At 37.8% G+C, this 23,937-nt stretch overlaps 1 protein-coding gene across 6 annotated transcripts in view; it reads right to left on the bottom strand.

The window, feature by feature from the left end:
• The window catches only part of LOC149069530 (muscleblind-like protein 1), a 603,178-nt gene that overhangs the window by 406,656 nt on the left and 172,585 nt on the right, over nucleotides 1-23,937 (bottom strand). For 5 of the 6 annotated variants that reach the window (XM_089249795.1, XM_089249797.1, XM_089249800.1 and 2 more), the window contains exon 2: nucleotides 16,540-16,614. The gene's annotated coding sequence lies outside the window, so the exon portion shown is untranslated. Of the gene's footprint in view, nucleotides 1-16,533; nucleotides 16,615-23,937 lie in introns of all 6 variants that reach the window. The other variant, XM_089249796.1, reaches the window with a different exon arrangement.

Below are 23,937 nucleotides of genomic sequence, written 5' to 3'. Positions count from 1 at the left end.
GCTCTCAATAATTTGGGACTGCTTGGGTTGAGGCTCTTGTTAATGAATCATGGACTGGTTTCACTGACCTATTAATCGAAAAGTTGATCGTGTCGTTGATTTTGTTGATCGCGGCTGAAAAGGTTAAGAACCCCTACACTAAACCATAAATGTTCACTGAGCCAATCGATTACATTGAACCATCATTTCACTTACTGATCTCAAAAGAGCGTGTCATTGGTGTAGAGTAAACCCATGGTAAACATACATGTATATTGCAGTACTATGACACTTTTTTTGGAGAGTGTGCAGATGTTTCCGGAAAAGGGTTAGAACATTGTCACGAACATGCAACGCACCGTCATCTCTCGCAAGAGCTTACATCACGTAAGAACGTCATTGTTATATACATTAAATCCTTTACCCCGCGTTTGATGGGCCACAGATATTCATGTTAAGGTGATGACATGCTTTATACGAAGCAGGTGTTTTCTGTACCAATAAAAGGGGACCTTGGATTTAAAAGGAGAAAATAAACGCAACAAAAAACGCATCTGTATCAAAATAGAAGAAAACCCGAGAAAAAACAAGGAGGGTGTAATCAAGTATCTTCTTTAATGTCTAACGATACTGCTTCTTTTCTTTCTCTATGTATAGAGCTCCCTAGTGCTCCCAACGCTACTTTAAGTGCTTGTAATCTTGAGATTCTTTTCTATTTTATTCAGGAGAAAGAAAAAAAAAAACAAGAGAAAGAACGTCTTATACATGTACGATGTTAACTGAAATTTCTCGTTCTTTCATTTAGGCATGTTACGATGTACAAGGAAAAACAAGAAGACAACAACAAAAAAAGTCTTTTATTTAATAAGATAAGATAAGAAGATTTACTAAGATTAAATAAATTCAAGTGATTTAATTTATACGTAAATTTCTCTTAGAAAGATTCTGTAAATTTTCAAAATGGCCGGCGTCGGCTTACGGATATATTTGAAGTCGTATAATAAATAAACCTATGGAGTGATTTATTTTTAATTTCGCGCAGTAAAATTATTCCTCTGTTAGAGTCAAACTCGGTTATAACGAAATCGAGGATTCCGTCAAGTTTTGTCGTTATAACAGAGGTTGACTTTTTTTCCAAGACCTTTTCGACGGAAAGTCTTATCAGATATAATAGCGTACTGAGCACGAAATTGATACTTCGTTTGGATTGGAGTGGCCGTATTTGATCGAGACAAATACGGACAATTGGGGTCATAAATGCGAGATATCACCAATTCTCGCCAAAAATATCCCAAATTGTCGGCAAAATCCCCAAATATTGCTTATAAATACGGTTGGCGTCAAATATAGTATCAGCAAATCTGCAGCGATTTAAAATGAACTTCACTGGAAAAATGTTTTCGAAAACATGGCAAATAAATGAGTTTTTATTCGCAAATTACTTGATGTATAAAAACTGATATGGGCGTAACTCCTGTTCTATTTGTTCATTGACATCACATCGGAGAGGGGTTCAAATGGTACACACGATATAGATATGCAACGCATGATCAACTGCAATTTCTATTGAAAAAAATCGATATCTCCTTCCAAAGCGACATTTTAGACTTAGTCGGACACCATCAATGCTGCCAAAAACGTGCGATTTTTCTGATTTTTTTTTGGCTAAAAATGATTTACTTAGCATTAAGGGGGTCATTCATGTATTACATCAACATCGATGGGGGGGGGGGGGAGGTTCCGATTTGCTGACTTTTGTTGACAAGATGGGGGAAGGGGTGTGGACAATGCTTACGTCATGAACCACCCTTTATGAAAATATGAAATATTCTTAATTTCATCTTACTCGGAGCGCCAAAAAACGACATATTTGGTCCGCGGGCCAAGAGCCTTTATGCGATTTATCATTATATGGCTTATTAATTGCATTTTTAATTGGGTTGCTATAATTTTTTGGAAATATATGACATCGATATTTTATGGGCACCTTTTTCTCAGAAACCTCGTTGGACATTTTGCCTGTTGTGGTGGTGTTTTTGTATTTGTATTTATTTGTATTTGTATTAGAGGGTGGGTCGCAATGAATTTATTAGAGATTAATTTTGAGTTCATAGCCCTCAAATAACATTGAAATTAACAGAAATTAATTATAATAACATATAAAGGTATTTTCTTCCGAAATTTCAATTAAAAAATATTTTTTTGCAATAAAAAAATAAATTTTTGATCGTCGGGTGGGGGGAGGCACGGACCCTCTATGCCCCACCTTCAGTGTACGTTTCTGATCCCACCAATATGCGTTAGGATTCAGAGGGGCAGAGCTGATGACGAAATTTTGCTGACAAGGGAGGGAGGTCGTCAGAGTTTTGCTGCCTTTTGCTGAAAAGCTGGAGGAGCGGGGGTGGGGGAGGGGGTGGTCAAAAATGACTAAAACTTTGCTGACTTATTACTTGAAAGGCCCCTAAATGCCAACTAATGGTCGCTTGTACAGTATGGAAAAAATCGTAATTTCTGTGTAATGACTCTTGAAGAATATTTTTTACCTAAATATCGGCGCAGAACAACGCCCAGATACTGATAATAAAGTGAAAAAAAAAACCGCACAGGCCAAACCACCAATAATGATCACCAGTGCTCAACCATCTATATTTCACAGACAAACTGGCATTATACACAGAACCGAGGAAATAGAGGACGCGCGAAAAGTACAGTGCACCGAAAAATAGAAAAACATAGGTACAATATATATATATAAATGAACAAACAAAATAATGATGATTTTTTTCCAGACGAAACAAACGAACTGAAACCATTTTATGTATGAATGAAGCAATATGGACAGTTCGGGGCCTGTCTGCACGCTATCCGTCATTATGGCGGTTGCCATGATGTCCAGACCACACCATTAACTCGGTCACACACACACACGAATGTCATCATCTTTACTCTGCATTCATACGTGTATAGTATACATTAGCTAGTGATGATGGTGTGTGTGCTGTACTTTTGTACTGAATTTTGTTCATTATTAATATATCGAAGTAGAAGTTAATTTTCTTTCCCAAAAAATGCGTGCGGAATTTCCTGTGTGTATTCTGACACACGTGTGACTAAGACGTACGTATATCCGGGGTGTGTGCTCCGTGCTACATAACTGGAATTAGAAGATTTTACCGTCATTGATGTACGTCATACATGCAAAACGCATGGCCCGCGGGCCGAATGTGGCCCTCGAAGTAATCTGATAGGTTTGAGAGATCACGGGCTTCTAGTTGGTTTTTATTTTAAATGAACTACGCGGCACGTTATCAGATCGCTAAAGAGACTAGCGGCATATTTATAGGTTCCTTGGATGAACTGCGGCAGAATTTCAAATAACTACCTTTCCCGCGGCACTCAAAATATTTACAGGTCACTTGAGTGAACTGCGGCACAGTTCCAGAGCACTTAACCATACCATAGCACATTTGGGAAAGAAATATGTAACCTGTGGCACACTTACAGATCATCTAAGCGGCACATTTAGAGATCACTTAAAAGACCTGTGGCGTGGTTTCAGATCACTCAAACGGCTCACGACACATTTACGAATTACTCAAGTGGCTTAGTGACTCGTGACATATTTACAGATCATGTGAGTGTCCCGCTGCATATTCGCAGATCATTTGAATGTCCCGCGGCATATTTAAAGATCACTAAATTCACCAGCACGTGACACTTTTTCACATCACTATCGTAAACGATAAACACCCTACTCTCGGTGTACGTGAAAAATTTGAGATATGAATGAGCAAAATTGTAGAAAGGACCAGATTTTTAGGCAGGTCCGAGGTCCGCAGTCAAATCAGGCCACAAAATATTTAGAGCCTTAAACATGTTCTTCTTTACGAAGAAAGAGCCTCAGCCCCCCCCCCCACCTCCAGCCCACTTAGTACATTGTCCTCATGATGCGAATTTTCATGCTCGATTCTAAAACCACGTCCACACTCATATACAAAGTAGTAGGCGCAACAAATTGCTTGATTTGACGTCACAGAACACGTGTTACGCAATCTAGTATATGAGTGTAGACGTATGTTCTGCGACTTAGACTTGCGACTTTTATCTATGAAAAGTCGTAGAACACCCGATCTGTTCTACGATTGTCGCAGAACATTGCCGCGGAACACGTGTTCTGCGACTTTTTATATGAGTGTGGACATGGCCTAAGGGTACGTCTAAAACACTGATATACAAAATCGCAGAACATTTGTTCCGCGATAATGTTCTGCGAAATTTCTGCGACTTTTACCTATGAAAATTCGGAAGTCCCGTCCCCATTGATATACAATTGATGATTCGTGATTCCCAACGTGGGCGTTAACCCCCCACGTGGTGGGCGATGGAATGTTCCAAGGGGCGGTAGAAGCTACGGGTATAATATAGGATCCTATGGGTTAGATTGCGTTGGGGGGGGGGCGATGGGAGAAAAAATTTCCGAGGAAGGGGGCGATGGGACAAAAAAGGTTTCATAGTTTCCAAACCTTTTTTGTCCCATCGCCACTTCTTCAGAATTTTCTTTCTCCCATCGCCCCCCCCCCAACGCAATCTAACCCATAGGATCCTATGCGCCCTACCCGTAGTTTCTACCGCCCCCGTGGAACATCCCATCGCCCCCCAGGGGGCGTTAACGCCCACGTTGGGAATCACTGATATACAACATCGCGCAACACGTGTTCTGCTACTCGTCGCTCGATTTTGTATAAGAGTCTGGACGTACCTCACTCTGGACGTAACATCACTACACGATAGTTCGGGAACTCGATCTTGTACGAAACACAATTCGAGAGAGAGTCCCATGAGGTATTATTCTCATGGCTGTACGTACATGCAACACGTTCCGAAAGTACCTGCGTGGCCTAGTTTCTAATTTTAGCTCAAGGCTAGCATTTAGAGGCAGATGGTATTGGTCTTTTCTTCAAAAAAAAAAAAAGTAAGGGAAGGGTAAGGGCATCAATCTATTTGCTCTTCTTGTATTAACCCTTTGATCTCTGTGTTGTGGTGAAAGTAGGCTTCGAAAGGATTGTAGGAACAGGGTGAGGCACCTACATAAATGCATAACTTCCTGTCACGTGATCTACGTTTATGTATGGGCTTTAAACGAAATGGCAGGTGGTTTGAACTTAATTTTTTCTTGTAAATTTTGCGTTTCAATGTTATATTTCGTATTTATGTCACCGTTTTTATTACATTTAAGTTTCGTTTACGGGGTTTTTGTTTAATGTGTTTTTCTCCAAAACTGTCTAATAATTATACAAATATTTCCTGAATCTTAAACAACATGAACTTTTTTGTTCTGAACGTAAAAAAGATTTATTTTTACTGTGAATAACTCGATATTTCTTGTTTCTAAATTGCAAATAACCTGAATTCTTTCTTGAATGCTAATAACGTCGATTTTTTTCCTTAAATTTTAAACATGTTTTTCCCTCCCCTTACAGAGTAAATATTATTTTCCAGTTGTTTTTCTTATTATTTCAAATAATATGAACCATTTCTCTATTTTAAATGATATGGATTTTTTGTTATTTTAAATGTAATTGATTTTTTTTGTCAAACTGTGAATAATATCAATTTAATCGAAGATAATATGGATTTTATTTTTCTAAAATAGTTGCAATTCTTTTCAAAAACTATTACGAACATGGATTTTTTGTCGCTAACAATGAATAACATGCATTCTTTCTGTAAATGACATGGATTTTTTTTCCACGTTTTAAATAATGTGGATCTGAAGCAAATTTGTTACTAAAATGTTAAATAACATCGATTTTTATATTTTTATTACATCGATTGCAAATAACATCGATTTTTATACAACACATTTGAACAGTAAACAATATGGGCTTTTCCTAAACTATGAGCGATACGATTTTTTCTTCATGGAACTTTCTTTAAATTGCGTATTTTTATTGTAATTAAAATAAAATGTTTTTCATTTTTTTTGGAACATGGATTTAAACATTTAAACAACATGGATCTTTTTTCTGAAAAAGTTTGTTCGTTTAAAAAAAAAATAAACATCATTTAAATAATGTAGATAGGTTTCTTCTTGTATAATTTTTTTTTTTTTTTGAAAACGCTCTAACAACTTGGTTTTCTTCTTTTCTTCTGAATTGTGAATATTATTTTTCATTACAAATTACATGGGTTTTTATTTCTAAGCTCCAAATAGCATCGATGTTTTTTAAATATCTTTCCAAAATTGCAAATAATATGTTTTCTTTATGTTTATTATATTTAAGTTATGGAATATTAGGATTTTTTTAAACCGTAAATATAACATGGGTTTTCCCTAAATTTTAAATAACGTGAGCGTTTCCTGAACTACGAATGACGTTAAGTTTTTCCTAAATTATATATATAGCATTGATTTTTATTTTATTTTATACAACATAGATTTTTTTTTTCTTTAAAATTTAAATAACGTGGGTTACTTTATTTAAATGGCATGGCTTTTTTTTTTTTAAATTTTAAATAACGTAGATTTCTTCTTGTGTACATAGTATTTTTTTCTAAAAGGCAAACAACGTTTTCTTCTAAATTCTAAATGTTTTTTCATCATTACAGTAAAATTACATGCTTTTTTCTTCAGAACAGTAAATAACATCAATTTTATTATTTGCCCACACGATAGATTTTTTTTTCCAAATTATTAACAACATCGATTTATTTCTCAATAATTAAGAAATAAATCAACAGTTTTTGAGAAAAATCCATACATCCGTTTGATGTAAACAATATCGAGCGTTTCTAAAATACGTATAATAGGGATTTTATCGATCCGTAAATAACATGGTCTTTTTCCTAAACTATAAATAACATGGATTTTTCCAGTATTTTAAATACAACAGATTGAAGTATGCTTCGAAAAAAAAAAATTGACAAATTACTAGAGAAGAAAATTGATCAAAAATCTAAATGCTTGAAATTGAGGAAACCATAAGCAGAAGAAGATCATAAAAAACGTTTATCTCTTTAATGTTACAGATCATTGACAGATAGACATGAATCGTTTAGTTGGCATCGAAAGTATTCTAAAAAATATAATGGACAATTGGCAAATTCATTTGAATCATAGTTCGACAGCGTCAAATCGAAGTTTGATTGAATCAAGAAAATGTTGATCACGATGTCAATCACTGTGGTATTCGGCTTCATGGCGGTGATAATCATCGTGACATGTCATTGAACCCAATTTTAGAAACCGTTTCTAAGAAACGCGAGAAATCGCTACAACACACTCCATAAAAGAAACATTTCAGGAACATCCGGGTAAACAACTCCTTTCGAGGATTACCCTTGATGGAGAGATTAACTTTCTTCTACCCTGGAAATAAGATTTAGGCGCCTTTTCTTTTTTTGTTTCTTTCCGGAAGCAATCAGCAACTTGTATAAGCGAGGAATCGACTGCCTGCCCTGCGCACGTTTAAAAATGCATCGAGAACAGAAACGGGATTTCTTATATTCCTGTGTTATTTTCTGAAGATATAATCCTGTTGGAGCCCATTAAACGTTCTCGTAACCTTCACCTTTAATTTCCAAGTGCAAATGACGCGAATGTGCATACAAGCTTTCATCTACATCTGACAGGGTTGTAAATAATCACACTCATGTATCATAATGACCCCCAGAGGCGGGGCTGCAGCTAGATACCTGATCAGCTGGGGTAAGAATGCATTTTGGCATTTTGTGTAATATTTTATCATGTATATGTGGGTAGTCTAGTCTTTAATTTTTATAATAGCATTTTAATTGTGTTGCTGCATTTTAGAGATATATAGGGTAATTCAGAAAAGATGGGGAAAACTGTAAGAGGTAGTAGTAAGGGATAATTCTCCAGAATGTATGAAAATTCAGATTTAATAGAAGTGAGTTCTCATGAACGAGAATTCAGATTTAATGGAAGTGATAATTCTAGAATGAATGAAAAAATTCAGATTTAATGGAAGGGATAGTTCTAGAATGAATGAAAATTCAGATTTAATGGAAGTGATAGTTTCAGAATGGATGAAAATTCAGAACTAATGGAAGTGTTAATTCTAGAATGGATGAAAGTGATAATTCTAGAAGAGATGCAAGTGATAATTCTAGAAGGGATGCAAGTGATAATCTTAGAATGGATGAGTATTCAAAATTTATGGAGCTGATGTATAACTCTAGAATGGATGAAAACTCAAAATTAATGGAAGTGATAATTCTGGAATGAATTTTTTTGCAGAATTATTCATAGAAATGGGTCCAGCAAATACTGAATTAACTGTAGAAAAAAAAATTCGTAATTGATGAAAATTCAGAATTAATGTAAGAAATAGTTTCAGAATTATGTAGTCTCCAAAAAATTTATCGTGAGTGCGGGGCCCGGTGCTACCGTACCTGTAACTCACTCATAAGGGCAACTCTGTTCAGAATATCACTATGCCAAGTGGTCCGAGGTGCTTTTAAGCAGCGAGCCCGCCTGCGCACGGCTTGGGGGCCTCATGATAAGGAGAACTAGATCAATATGCAAATTGGTGCGCAGGTATTTCCAGATAGGTACGGGGTCCTCAGAAAAATCACTTTGTCCTGACGCTATGATGTTCTCAAGACGGCACTTACAAAATAAGTATTTCTTAAGAACAGAATGGATCAATGTACATGCACTACATATAAGGGGCCATTCAAGTATTACGTAAGCAGATTTTCAGCCATTTTTGACCCCCCTCTGCTCCCTGTCAGCAAAAGTCAGCAAAACACTAACCTCCCCCCCCTCACCCCGTCAGCAGCTTAAAATATTTTATATCTTCAAAAAAGGTGGTTGATGACGTAAGTAACCTTCAAACTCCCCTCCCCCCTTGTCATCAAAAGTCAGTAAATCCGGAACCCTCTCCTTCGTTGCTAACGTTATACTTGAATGACCCCTAAAATCATTAACTGAATTTTCTCCCTTCGAGATGCTGGACATAGCACGTCCAGAAAATGTGTAATTTAAGCTCACTACTGGGATGGAAAAGAAATAATTTCTCAATTATTAATTCATCAGGTTTGCAAAAGAAAAAAAAAAAAATCGGCATTTTCAGCTTTTAGAAAACAAAAAAATCATTTGGAAAGTTTTTCTAAGACTGTATTGCAGCGCCATCTGTTACTAGTTTATATAAATGAATGCAATCCTGCGTACGCGGACGGATATTTCATTTTAGTAGGAAATTTTTGTATGATGACGATCTATAGTTTGATGCGTTTTGCATGACAAAATTACAAATGCCGCAATTTGGTGAGATTTTTTCAAACAACAAATATTTAAGTTAATTTTTTCTATCATCAGTACATAACACATGCGGGTCTATCCATTTTGGATCCGTGCAATAGTTAACACAAATTTCTTTTCGGAAATTGTAAATAACAACTAATTATGTATTTTAATTTTGTTTTTCCATTAGCGAAAATTGGATTAGTTATCTCTCGATTATTTTTCATCCCTTTTTGTACGTGACCTGCGGCTCGTGATGGCAACGAAAAAAAGACTTACCTTTCTGACATTTTATACTTTTTTTCTTCTCCTACAACCCCGATCTCGTTGAAAAATCAGCAAAAATGAGGTTCTTGAATACCACGATTCACCATTTTTACATTCGGAGTGAATTAAATTAATTAAATTACCATTTATGATGTGTTAGAATTTATACCAACTCAAAATCTGGCATCAATTTAAAAAAAAATTCAAGAGCCACTTTTTAAAATCATCCTTCAGCTCACGGGCAAAATGATCCTCGTAGGCTCTTTCGCTAGGCTGGAAGTACGTATAAGACAGCGGTTCTTAAACTTTTTGTTCCACGGTCCTCCTATGCCCGTAAAATAATGAGTGGTGATATGGGGGAAGGGAGCAATGGCATTATTACCGAAGCCCCAGCGTCAATGACTGAGCCGACTGACTGTACAATGCATATGCATGTACATGAACTGATGACATCATCATCCTACCCCCCCTCTAGCATCGTCACTGTGTTCCGCCAGCCTTTTATAGTCTATCGCCGTCTATGCATAAGAGCAATAAAGTCTACCCAGACCTCTATACACTTTACAAAATAATGTTAAGTATATAGAATTATAAAAACAACAAATTATTTTCCACATCCACGCTCATGGAACTCCCGACATCTCTCCAAGAAATCCCGAAGGTATCCGTGGCTGTAAAGCCAGGCCACACTGGGGCCAAGGCTAGTTCGATACGTTCCTAGGTTGTTTATGGGGGAAGACATATGATCGTCAAATTCTGGAGGCCGAAAAATATTGGAAGGCTGGTCGAAGAGAACCACTAGGACCTCCCAACCTCCACCCGAAGCCAAAGGAACCGCCTTCCTTCCGAACTTCCAATCCGTCTGGCCACACATTGATCCCGCCAGCAGTCACAACATAGGGAGTGTTCTGGAAGCAAATATTTGCCAAGGAACATTGAGCCAAGCTGGGTCAGTGTGTAGAAACATTATTCCGACGCTGTCTCTTTGTGTCCGGGGAAAGGCAAATATTGGAAGAAAATATTTACTTTGCGAATGAATATTGGGCCATGCTTGACACGAGTGCGGTTCTGATTTAAAGCTTGGACCACACTCTTGTCCAATCTGGTCCAATACCTCCAAAGGTTCACAATGGGAGAGTAGAGTTTCCGCTTCATCATTGACAATTATTGCTAAATTTTGTAATCTGGAAGGTATTGGAAACTTGGTTGAAGAGAACGGCCATTACCTTCCAGCTCCCAACCAATGTCAAAGAAGCCACCTTCTTTCCCGGTCCACCAATCCGTCTGGCCACACAACGATCACGCCCTTCCAGCCAAAGTCAAAACGGCCGCCTTCCTCTCCGATTTCCCAATCCGTTTGGCCACACATTGACAGAAGAAAGCCAACAGTCACAACACGCGATGGCGTACTAAATTGTTCTGGAAGCAGAAGTAAATATTCGCTAACGAACATTGAGCCAGGCTGTGCCAGTGTGTAGCCAGCCTATGCCGGTGGTGCTTCATTACAGCAAGAAGGGGGGAAGGCAAACATTGAAACCAAATATTCACGAATGACTATTGGGACAAGCTGAATACGTGTTTGGCCTTACCAATTCACATATCTATACTCGAAAATCACAAACCTAGATCTTACAATATTATAGATCCCTGTGCATTTACCATGTGAGTAAAAAAACGGGGCAATTAAATGTAGTGAACAGAACGGAATAATTATTTCTAATAACTGAATTGTGTGTTTTATACTTATATGGCTTTCTGAGATCTCAAGTTACGTAGACGGCATGACAACTCAGTTGGGAAACGACACACGCCAGAAGAGTCAGCGTTTCGTGCTGACGAGGCAAATTGCTTGCAGAGAGATGATATGATTTAGACAGTGGTGTGTTTTTTCAGTTTTCAAAAATATTCAACTGTCAAATACTATTAAAGTTTCTGCGTCTAAACTGCGTTTGAACTTTTCTTAACCCTGCACTGTAAGTAGTTTTAAAATATTTTAATATAAACCGCTGACAGGGCATTATATATGCTAATGATTTCCATTAAAATGCTCTTTTCTCAAAACTATGGTTTTTTGTGAGGGACATTTTTTTTGCAAACACCACTTGTTCAAATGTTTTGAAACTTTGTGTGCCTCTCATCACGGAGGTGTTACTTCAAGGAGAGGATTTTTCATCACAATGATTTCCAAATATTTTGTGGTAAAACATGAGTAAATTTTAGTGATTTTTTAAAAAGTTGCATGTTATTGAGGTTCAAATTCCAAAAAAATAGTCAGAAACTAAAATCCTAGAACCTCTCGTTAAATTGTATAACAATATACACAAAAATTGAAGGACTACACAGTGACAATAGACAATTTTTAAGCGTTTCTTAAATGCAACGGGCTTTTCCCATAAGCCTTGGAAGCCAAGATCGTGCTCCAACCACCTTCAAAGCTATTCCCCCCCCCCCCAACTTTAGACAGACGTAATATCGATCGTCCCGTCTTTTGTAAACGAAATGTAACCGAAGGAAAAACACTCGAAGTGACTCCCCACCTCAACATCTCTTCGTAACTATTTTATGATGTCACAATGGAGAAGTATTATCTACGTATAAACACGGCTATCTTTCCTAAGTACAGAACTTTTGGACATGGAGTGTGATTTATACTGCGTTGAATGGGAGTAGAACGAGAAAACACGAGAAAGTGCGAGCGTCAGAAAGAAGGGGGGGGGGGGACAGACGACGACGCTCTTAAATGTCACAGTTTCCAAGAGTATGACATCGATATGGGAAACATCGAAAAGGAGGGACCCCAGATCGATACCTTCGATCATGGTAGTTGACCGTGTTCCGATAACTATGTTACAAAGAATTGAATTTCTGTCTTATTGACAGCTTTGTTTTGATACGGCCAAGTCACCATTTATTCGATTGCTGTAAGAGTAATAGCTAGTGTCCAAATCGGAAAAAAAAAAAGACGCGCGCGTGTGTTTGTCGTAGGAACAGTGTCTCCGGAATCACTTTCGAAGAAAACACTGGTTTATCTCCGAGTTCACGACTGATTGATCTAGGTATGGTCGTTGTACTGAAAAATTTCCCCCCGTTTTTACCGAAAAAATAGCAAAAAATTCGGCGCCAAGAATCTCACAGCACGTTATTATCGACCTTTTCGGTGTCGATCGGCGACGACAATATTTCCACGTGGTGTGTGAGAGCGTAGAAGGCTGTTGTTTTTTTTTTTTTTGTCTCTCCAGGTTCTGTCACGAACTGTTTTCCCAAAATAGATCCCAAATGATTGTGACACGCCAAAGATTTGTCGATCACATTCGTGTCATCAGGTATGATGTTTTTTTTTTCTTTTTGCCCATGTACGAATTGATATTTATGGTGCGTCGAGTGTACACATCGATATTCATTGTGATCTATTATAGGAAGAAGATAATATCAATGGATTGGAAGAAGAATAACCGTTGTAGAATATTTCCAGCGGCCCTGTAATCGGGACGTATCGATCCCGGGAGATCGATGGATAATCGTTTTTTTTCGTTATTTGAAATGTAAACTCTATAAAACGATTTTTCCATTTTTTTCTCCTATAGATAATGTGGTACTTATGTATTATCTAGAGCTCGTTCAGTGACAAATATTAGCGATACTGATGTGGCTTGGCAATTCCTTCCAAAAACCTTTACGTTCATCTTCACATCATGTGGATTGCTACACGAAATTTCAGCTGGAATGCTCTTGGAAAAAAAACGCGTGGTTCTTATACCTTCTATTTTCGCGCAAAATTTAAGTTTTTGGTTCTCATTGTTCCAATTTTCTTGCTTAAATGTAGGTTTTTGGTTCTCATTTCTACTATTTTATTGCCAAAATGTAGATGTTAGTCCTTATTTCTCATATTTGCTCGTCTAAATTTGGGTTTTTTAGGTTTTCATAACTCCTATTTTATCGCGAAAAACGTTTGGAATTTTTTTGTTTTTATACTTCTTATTTCTTCCCCAAAACGTTGAGCTTCTCTCTTGTGTTCTTCCTATTTTCCATTTTAATTCATATTTTTCTCGTTAAGACTCGGCTATCGTCTAAAAAATAGATTTAGATCTGAACAACGAAGGATACCTTCACAAAAAACATCAACCTGTTGGTCAGTATAGAAATTTTTCAACTGATACAGCATCGAATTAAACGACAAAATACAGTAAAACCTCTCTTTTGCGGTCACCGGTGGGACAAAAACAAAATTCTCCGCAAAAGACCAGTAATCAGGGGTTTGAAATGCATACTTTTATTATAAAAGGGAAACCATTATTTGGCCGTAAAGGGGGGGGGGCGCATCTGAGGGGTGACCGTCAAGAAGGGGCTTTACTCTTTAGTTAAACTTATTAGAAACGAAATCGATTCTGTAATTTAGAATCACTATAATAGATTGTCAATACATGGTGATATAAATATTCATTTTGTCCACATGAGCGTATCCATTCCCATATAAGTCAATTAGAAACTGTTAGTTAACACAGAAGATTCAATTGGCTCTTGGCTGTCTTTCGCTTTCAGATGAGAAACAATTGATAGATCTCTACGATATATCATGAAATATTCGTGATTAAAAGCGCTCATCGCCATTAGATTTAAATCGATTGACATCAAAGTAATTTAAAATGGACGCATATAATAGATATTCTATCGTTTCAATAGGTGGATGGCTCATAAAACTTTACAACCGACTTCACAATGATCCTCGATATCTCTTAATGAAATGCCATGAAGGCTAATCTTTTCCGATACAACAGTTATTCTGAGAGGAGAAACGTGATCAAGGCACTGTCCACCATCGTGGAGATTGGGTCTAGTCATATGTCAATTATAAAGAGTGGGAATTGAGTTCGGAAAGTAGATTTCTATGACCAGAAGCGTTAGTACCGTGGGTACTTGAAACGTTAATATTAGTGTCATCGAGTGAAATTACAAATAGGATATTTGAGTTTTCGGTTGGGTTTCAAAATAATAACGGATAAATATCTCTTCAGTTATTGTACCGGAAGGAATATACAAACGAACTTGATTTTTATTCGAAGTCCAAAGTCACTGGGGAAAAAATGTTCGAATAATCCAATTAATCTATCCTAAATCTGTAAAATTACTACAAACTACAACTTAATAATCAACATTTACGTAGGTTATTAATCATCAATTATTAAAATATTTTATCATCAGTTACGAAACTGTTTCCCCAAATTTCAATAATCTATAATTATAATAATTGATCTTAGCTGCTACACTATTCCACTGTTCTGAAATCAGTGTCACTGTAAATTTTCTTGATCATGATCGAAAAACATGATTTACGGAAACAGTTCATGATCATCAGTTACGAAATTGTGTCCCGAATTTTACTCATCATTCTTATACTATCAAGGCAATATACTTTCATTAACGTATTAGGTATAAGCTGAATCTGCAGTATCAGGGTCATGCAGTATCTCAAAATATATTTTTGGATAAATTTGCACCAATGTTTCACTAATATCCTTGGCAGATCTAGAAACAGTAAAATGAATCCTCACACACACACATATGATAGACTCCAGAGACTCGCGACTAGATTCAGTAGAGAACTTGATGGATGACAATCCAAATGTCCGAATGATGACGTGTGCTTTTTCAACTACTTTTTCACAGTTTCAGACAATCATATTTTGACGGCATCTTCAGGAACGAAAATAATGAATTGGTAGGTAAATATTTCTCTCTTAAGTATGCTAGAATACTCAGTAGTCTGAATTTTTTAATGCTGACTTTTCAGAAATTTCAGATCACAGGACTTCTGTGACAGCATTATACAGGTTATATACCTGGCTGGTAGTTCAATATAGATCCGTCATTAGCGTGGACAGGTCTATTCTACATTTGCAATACGCTATCGAAATGACATTGGACCGAAGATGGGAGAACACGCCTTGTCGTACCTGTGAGTCTATATGCATATACATTGTACCGTTTCCTGAGGCATGCACGGTAGGTGCAATAATATGCACTTACACAGCTAGGCAGTGTAGAAATTTTGGTTTTTTTTTACACCCTTCTCCGATTCCACTTTAATTTTCTTGACCACTTATTCCTCAAATTTTCCGGCCTCACGAAATATCCTAAGTACAGCACGTTTAGCACCTACCGTTTCCTGTGAATACGTCTCTGGCCTTGACAAATCGGAGGTCCAGATTGGCGATTTTGATGATTTCCCTGAACGCTATAGAACCGAAGACGCATATCCCTCATCCCCTTTCCATTTACAGATGGCACACATACGTAATATCTATTAGAATACTAAAATAATATGAAGCTTATAATAATAACGAAATCAGAGAGCAGTGTTAATTGTAAAACTACAGTGATTGTGTGCAATTCCACTAAAAATCAATAATCACGTTATTTACCAGTTATCATAATTTAAACGCGCGTTATCTAATTCACTTGAGATAGTCATTAGTTACAATATTATGTCAGACAGCATTATATAGGTTATATACCTGGCTGGTAGTTCAATATAGATCCGTCATTAGCGTGGACAGGTCTATTCTACATTTGCAATACGCTATCGAAATGACATTGGATCGAAGATGAGAGAACACGCCTTGTCGTACCTGTGAGTCTATATGCATATACATTGTATTTAAGCGCCGTGACGTGTATGTATGAATCGTACGTACGTCGAAGGCAACTATCGTTAATATGTCATTTCGGGAGAAATTAATTCTGCGCGTGCACCGATTTGCACATCGAAGTGCACTGGCTGCGTGGCGGGATGATAATTATTCAATCATTCCCAATGACGTGTATACCATTACGTTATTCATAGTTCCAGAGCGTACGTCGATGATGACCTCTAAAGACTGCTATTAGTCACGGTCTCTTATCGGTAGAGGGATTCCATGAACAAAAGAAGCGATCACTAGTGGTACAGGATCGTCGGATAAGCAGCAAACATTACAGAAATCGGGGAAAATTGGTAAAAATGTAGAAATAGTATAACTTACACATACTTTTTCTCCTTTGTAGACGAAAGTTGGACAAGACTACATGGTCCAAGTGCCAAAGATATCTTGGAAACGAAAGTGCTGAAAAGAAGAAACAAAATTATAATCTATTACTGATTAAGGCAATCTTTTTCTTGGTACAGTCGACGCTCGTTATAACGACCCCTTTCCGTTCAACGGAAAACGACATTATATTGGGAAATCGTTATATCGAACGTCTTTAGAAAAAAATCATAAAATTAAGTTTCTCTCTGCCTTTTCCAACTACTACTTTATCGCACACCAACTCCTGTCATATATTCCCATACGGCAATTTCCAACCAGTGGAGCTGGGTGGGAAATGAAGGCTCCATCCATCGGTGCGTCTGACGTTCTATGCCCGGATTTGAACCCATGGACCTTGATGGTAACCTTCATAGTGGAAGACGAGCATTCTTACCACTGCGCTACTCGGGCTTTTCGAACCGCTGGAATTTTCCTTCGGGTGATCGACTTTTGACCTTTGAATGGCACGCCCTGCTTCTCATCTCGGAGAGATATTATAAGGGGGTCATTCAAGTATTACATCAGCATCGGGGGGGGGGGGTTCCGGATTTGCTGACTTTTGATGACGGGGGGGGGGAGGGAGTTTGAAGGTTGCTTACGTCATCACCCACCCCTTTTTGAAGATATGAAATATTCTAAGGTGCTGACGAAATTTTGCTGACGGGGGCAGGGGAGTCAGTGTTTTGCTGACTTTTGCTGACAAGGGGGAAGGGGGTCAAAAATGGCCGAAAATCTGCTTACGTAATACTTGAATGGCCCCAAAGATGAAAGAGAATATACAATGCCTGCAGTATAAAATTTTAATGACTGCATAGAGAAATTACTATTTTACCTAATTAAACTACTGCTAAGTTACCTATTGAGAAATAAATTAAAATTGCGAAAAATCAATCGCGTGGGAAGTGAGTGAGCCACCATGTGAAAAAATAAATGGAATCGTAAGCACGGGAGGGGGGGGGGAAACTATCAACATTATCCAGTCAACTCGCACAAGCGCGACTTACTATGACTCACCAGTTTCCAGTGGGGGCGCTACGTAACTATTGGGTTTTCCCGTATCTTTATGCTTTCTTTTACAAGCATCAAAAGTCAAAATCAAACACACTCAACGAGGGATTTTGCTCATTTCTTTGCAACAGAAAAACTATGGGCTATAAGCCGAGTTCGGTCGTTGCAATGGACTGAATGATAGTATAGTATAGAACCGAGCACGCCCAGGCTCTGTCGCTTTTGCGATATAAGCTTTATTGATCGTTAGATCGTGGGAGTGCCGGAAAAAACTCAAACCGGCAAGCCGGTCGGGAAAGAATACCCGGTTCGGACCAACATCCGCCAACCCCCCAAAGCAGCACAACCACACCCCCACAAACAAACCCCCAATTCCAGGGGACATCACCGCTCGACAAAGCCAGGACAGCACCGCGGGAGCGACCCCCCCCCCCAGCCCCGATACCCGCGACAAGGCCCCGCCGGCGCGGTCCACAGCGCCCCAACACGCCCCGCGAAGGGAGACCCCCCTGACCAGCCCGACGAACCTCCACCGCGGACACGAGAGAGAACCCACCACAGGACGGGGACACCACCCTATCAAGAAAAACACGGAGCGCCTGCGACAAGGGTCCCCAAGGGCGACAAGGTCGTTACATTGGGTAGAAAATAACATGACAAACATTGAAACCTGTTCGAACAGACGTTATGATGGACGGCCGCAATAACGAGCGTTGCATGATGTACAAGATTAGGGTTAGCCAAATGAAAAGGTGACACAAGTCCCTGTCGATAAAATACGCATATCATGTCGGAAGTTTATTGTTTCGCGCCTTTTGAAGCAGACATCCCAATTTTTAAAAAGCCAGTGATGTCCTTCTTATAGAAAACCCCGACTGCTCGAGAGTAACCTAGATTTCCTTGAAATACCAGACCGACCTACCTGAGATATTGGCTATCGGGATGGTGGTGCTGCTGCTACTACTACTGCTACTTAACCGTATATATGCACCTCGTACACATTCCTCTACGGAACTTGTAACGAATCGGTATATACCGGAATGTGTGTTCTGAGTGTATGTGTGTCTCTAAGGTATTTATGTTGTCGAGTTGCGCTTGTTTCGTGTTCATGCTGCCACCTGTCTTCCATTTTCTGGAGTAAAAATGGAAATGATTGAATTTCTATGTTACGTCAGTATAGTGTTGTAGGTCTGCCTACTCTCTGCGGAGAAACTTTTTATCAAATGTAAAACCGGCTCGCATTCGCACCTCGAAGCTGGAAAACCACAGAAAACCAACTTCAGCCGACCACCACTGTGCCGTCAACGGGGCCCGAATCTGAATCCTCAGGACGAGAGTCAGAGTCCAGCAATCGGGATGTCGCTGCTGATTGCTGTTATCTCTCTTATATATATATATATATGCATATTTTCTTTTTAAGCTATTCCCTTTTGCCATCTGTGGAATTATATCCTTCCCCCCACTTCCTTCGTTTTTCTTCAAACTAATGAGAAAATGCCTTATCACTCACTCACTGGTGACGATCTGTTGTCGGTGAATTCTTTTTTGGTGAATTTTTCGTGAATTGTTGCACTGTAAAAGGCATCGCACCCAGCTTTTGCCCAACTGACGGTGTGTTGTCCAGCTCTCGTCATACGACCACACCAAAACATTGTAAAAATTGAAGAGCAACTATCGCGAAAAGGAGTTCTTCCACACGTGTAAAGAACGTCTCGTATCGGTAAACACATTCCACCATCACGACCTCAATTCAACCAGCAAAGGATTAGTCAGTTTTTCTTCTCTCTCTCGTCTCCTCACATACTCCCCAATCTTCAATATCACCACCGAGACAACAAAAAGAAATTCTCCAAGTTTTCCTAATCCTGTCGACCGACAACCCAGAAAAGAATAACTCCTTCACAATTCCTTTTTTTTTTTCCTCTTTATCCTCTTCTTCGACAACCGACGACCAAACATGTCGGTTGTATCTCCGGGTTGACACAGAACAAGTAACACGTACTGAAAATGGAAGAAAAACAAATAAAAATTTGGCGCAATACAGGGGATTATCATAGAATTTTCTCTTTGACATCCTTCTCTCCCATTTATTTTGGAATTTATTTTAAGAAAATTGAAAATCTCTCCTTTCCGATGGGATATAGCATTTTTTTAAAATTAAGTTGAGTGAGTTTAGCGCAGACATAACAATTCTGAGCATAAAAATCATTCAAACCAAATCTAAATTTTGGGGATGATAGGCCTAATCCCGAAAATTTCCAACTGCCACACCACGTTTCTCTGATTACTTAGTGAAGTGTATATGTTGCTGTAAATATGATAAATGCGGTTAGCATACATCATAATAATCGGTTATTATGCATCATCTCTGAGAATCGTGCGTAATCACAGATAAAAGCGATACATTTCCAGTATTTATCAAATTTACCAACGACACTTGTGGGTATTATGTGGTCGGTAAGTCGATAACTTTTTTAAGTATTTATCAAATTTACTAAGGACGCTTGGGTATTATGCATATTGGTCGGTGAAAGCGATGAATTTATCAAACTTACCAAGATGATTGGTAAGTATCCATAATAACCGATTTATCACATTTACCGTAACTTATATACGTCTTCATGTACATACGAGTATGTAAAATAGTTCCGTTCTCTCTCCCGATATGAGCTCCCCTCTCACTCATCATAGTTGTCCATTTTCAATTCACTGCTGGATGTAGGTCTCCTCTAATTTTTTGCATTTCCTTTTCTTTTCATCCACTTTCTCCATCCACTTTTCTCTGTTTTCTTCATCCAGTTAACACGAGCCGTCATTGCGATCTCATCGCTTGATCCTGTTTGGACTTGTGTCATCTTGGACGTTATACATTTCGATGAAATTTCAAAATGCATGTTCACACACAAGGACAATCTCAAAAGAAAATAACTTACCTTTACAGAATAAAATTTCAAAACGCATGTTCAAGGTCGGGCATATAAGGGGGAAAAAATTACGTACATTTACAAAATATGTACATAGACGCATATACAACAAATTTGATCAGCTGAATATTTCATAGCTGGATAAAAAAAAAAAAAAGCTCAGCAAAAACATCGATCGCACCGGAAAATGTCTTCGTAAAAACTTTTTATTCTTTCTTACAGAAAATAGAATCGAATTTGCGGCAAAATACGAGATACAATATCAGATGCGCAATTATGTTCGAAGAAAAATATATATGTTACAGCTTCGAATATAAACAAGAAAAAACAGTATATGCCACACACGGATTCAATGGTTAAATGTGGGGTCGTTTTTTGTGAATAGATAGCCTTATTTGAGTCAAGCCTTCAATTCGTACGAGTTACGAGAATTTAAAGTTACGTTCGAATTGTCTATGTTCCAACGTGGGATTAAGACATTCATTTGGGAAGAAACAAGAAGGGAGGAAAAAAACTCTCTTAACTTCGTAGTAAAATGTCAACAACTGTCGTAGATCTTACGACAGAAATAAAACGAGCGGACGTTTGACCAAGAAAGTGATGTTCTTCAAGGAACCAAGAAGAAGCCATTTTAATGGGAAGATACTTTTCTTATTCTACTCTTTCTTTTGTTTTTCCTCTTCTTTGTTGGAGTATTAAACGATTTTCTTTCAAACTCTAATTCAAAAGAGAAGAAATAGAGTTTTCTTCGAGAAAATACCTGTAATCCCTTCAGTAATAGTATTTCTCCTCTTTTGTTTCTTTTGAGAAAAGGTTCAGGCAAGAAGAAAATAAGGGAATTGTGTGCATTAAGAGAGCGACAGGAAAAAAAAAAATCTAGAAAGAAGAGTTGGATGAGTTTGTGAAGTGAGGGAAAAGATTTTAAAGAATATTTCTCTCTAAAATATATATTCCCCAGGATTTGATATTCCAGTGAGTATTGCTCTGGGGATCAAGATTACGATAATTATTGTAACCGTCTCATAATCATTGACTTATGATGCTAATGTTGCGTCGTCATGTATGTACTGTATGCTGATTTAGGATGATTTTGCTAGTTTTATGGAGGAATTAACAGTCAAACTCGATTATAACGACATCGAAGATTCCGTGAAATTCTATTCGAGGTGTTATTGAAACCGTGGTTTGACATTTCCAAGAATTTTTTTTTGACAAAAAATGAAATCAGATGCAAATTCCGTGCAGAAAATTGTTATTTCACTGCGAGTTGAGTGACCATAATTGATCAGTAAAGTACGGAAACCTTTGATCACACACACTAGACCACCAATTCTCGTCGAACATTTTATTTTCTGTTACTCTTGTTTGCTGTATCGCATCAACTCGTCCTAAAATGCTTTTTGAAGAAGATTGGTTGTTATTCGTTGCTGTTTACTCCAAACTATCCATAACATCTTTCGTTGGCACATCTCGTTTGAACTCCTCATTTCAATTCCAAAAATCATGTGATCAGTTTCGACCTATTGGAAAGAAGCACCTTAACGCAAAGAGCTCGAAATTTAGGTTTCACTAGATTTGATTGTTACGAGAATAAGAACGAAGCATTATGTGAATGAGCGAACGTGCGTGTCTGATGCTATATAAGAGAAATGCTTGACGATAACACAAGAGTATGATGTCGAAATGAAAAAAAATTCCCCCCTCCCAAAAAAAAACCTAAAGGAAATAATCAAGCTATTAATTTGTGGAAAATCCCTTATCATACAGCTACTTTCAGTCAAGTAACTGCAACTACTTCTCACCGTATCACCGATACCTTTCCGAGTTTTCATTATTTACATTCAACTAGATCTTTATATAAGTCGTACACTGTCCAAGTTTATTTCAAAAAATCAAAACACCCCAGAAATTTACAAGAGCAGTTCGTGAAATGCACAAGGTGGAAAGCCCAAATCTCAACAGTACAGTTGCAATTTGCATTTTCATATTCTAAGAGGTAATTTTTGGGAGTAGACTGAATTACTCCTAGAATGCCAAATTAATTTTTCTTCCGTGTGTCAAAAATTTAGAACACCCCGAAAGTTGCTTGAAAAAAAAAAATTAAAACACCTGCTTATTCGGATATTCTCATGCAAATTTACATCTGGTAATTTGATCAAATACGTGTTGAATGTCTTTCTTGGTTATGCACGTGAACATGGAATATTTCAATCTTCGCATTTTAAGTGCAGAAAAACGGGACATTTCTTCAAACGCAAAATTGCACGTGTATTTTCTTGGAAAATATCAGAAAACGTGTGTTGATATCGTACGACTACATTGTACTTTGGCCATCTTTGATCTCAACTATGGATTTTATGCATCAAGATATAGAATTGATGTCTTCGGCACAGACTGAATTTAATCTCAACCATGAATTCCATCGTTGCTATTGTAGAGCACATATATCAACTGGTTTCTCAGCACATATATCAACTGGTTTCTCAGCACATATATCAGATCGGTTTCTGTTTTAGCTCTGATACACAATCTCTTGCTAAAATAATCATCAGGTACTATTATCAGATGTAACGAAACCATCGAAGTATCGATGATGTTTTATTGACATTGACGAATTCTTGATCGAGAGAGAGGGAGAGGAGGGGAAATGGAGTGAGATAGATAGATAGAGAGAGAGAGAAAGAGCGAGACTTATAAGAAGATTTCTCTTGATGTAGGGATGTACATTCAATACTCTCTACCTTTTAATTTCAGAAGTTGTCGACTTGTATATATATGTAGAGAAGAAAACTTCATTTCCTTTACCATCAAGATTTTGCCTAGGTGAATTGCTGCAGCATCGATACAGCTTGTTAAGGGCTGTAACTTGGATTTTTGCCACCCCCACAACTTTAAAAGTCAACAATTTTATTACGGTGCTCTTTGTTACCACCTAAGACTGCCGCTCCTTAAATGTTTTGCCTTCTCCCCCCTCCCACCCTCTAGTTTCGGCCCTGGTTTGTTAGACATGGCAAATTAAATTTTCATCGAAGAAATTAAAAAAGCTTTTAGATTTTTTCATTTGGCGAGACGCAAAATGCGCAAGAGTTACTGCACAGAACCTCTTTCCCCTTCATTGAGTGCTCTTTCTGCGAGTTCACTTGGTTTAAGGTGTGCTCAGTACATAAACAATGCATAGAGATAGGAAAGTGCAAACAATAATTATAATTAGGGCTTGGATTTTTATGACCTAAACATGAAACGTCGTTGCCGATTAACAACCTGAATTTCGTTTCTCAACGGATCAGCAACGACGTTTAATTTTTTAGGTCATAAAAATCCGAGCCTTAATTATAACGAATCCTAGAACACAATATTTTCACCTTTGCCCTCACACTTATGGAACGTCTATTTTCCAGATGGAAAATGGAAGAAAACAGCTTGTCTT

This window comes from Pholcus phalangioides, unplaced genomic scaffold (assembly GCF_987345545.1).
Source record: "Pholcus phalangioides strain wild (caught in Gottingen) unplaced genomic scaffold, Ppha-v1.0 ptg000022l_1, whole genome shotgun sequence".
Classification (NCBI taxonomy): domain Eukaryota; kingdom Metazoa; phylum Arthropoda; class Arachnida; order Araneae; family Pholcidae; genus Pholcus; species Pholcus phalangioides.
Note: the sequence above shows the minus strand (reverse complement) of the source record. Positions and strands in the feature narration are given on the sequence as shown.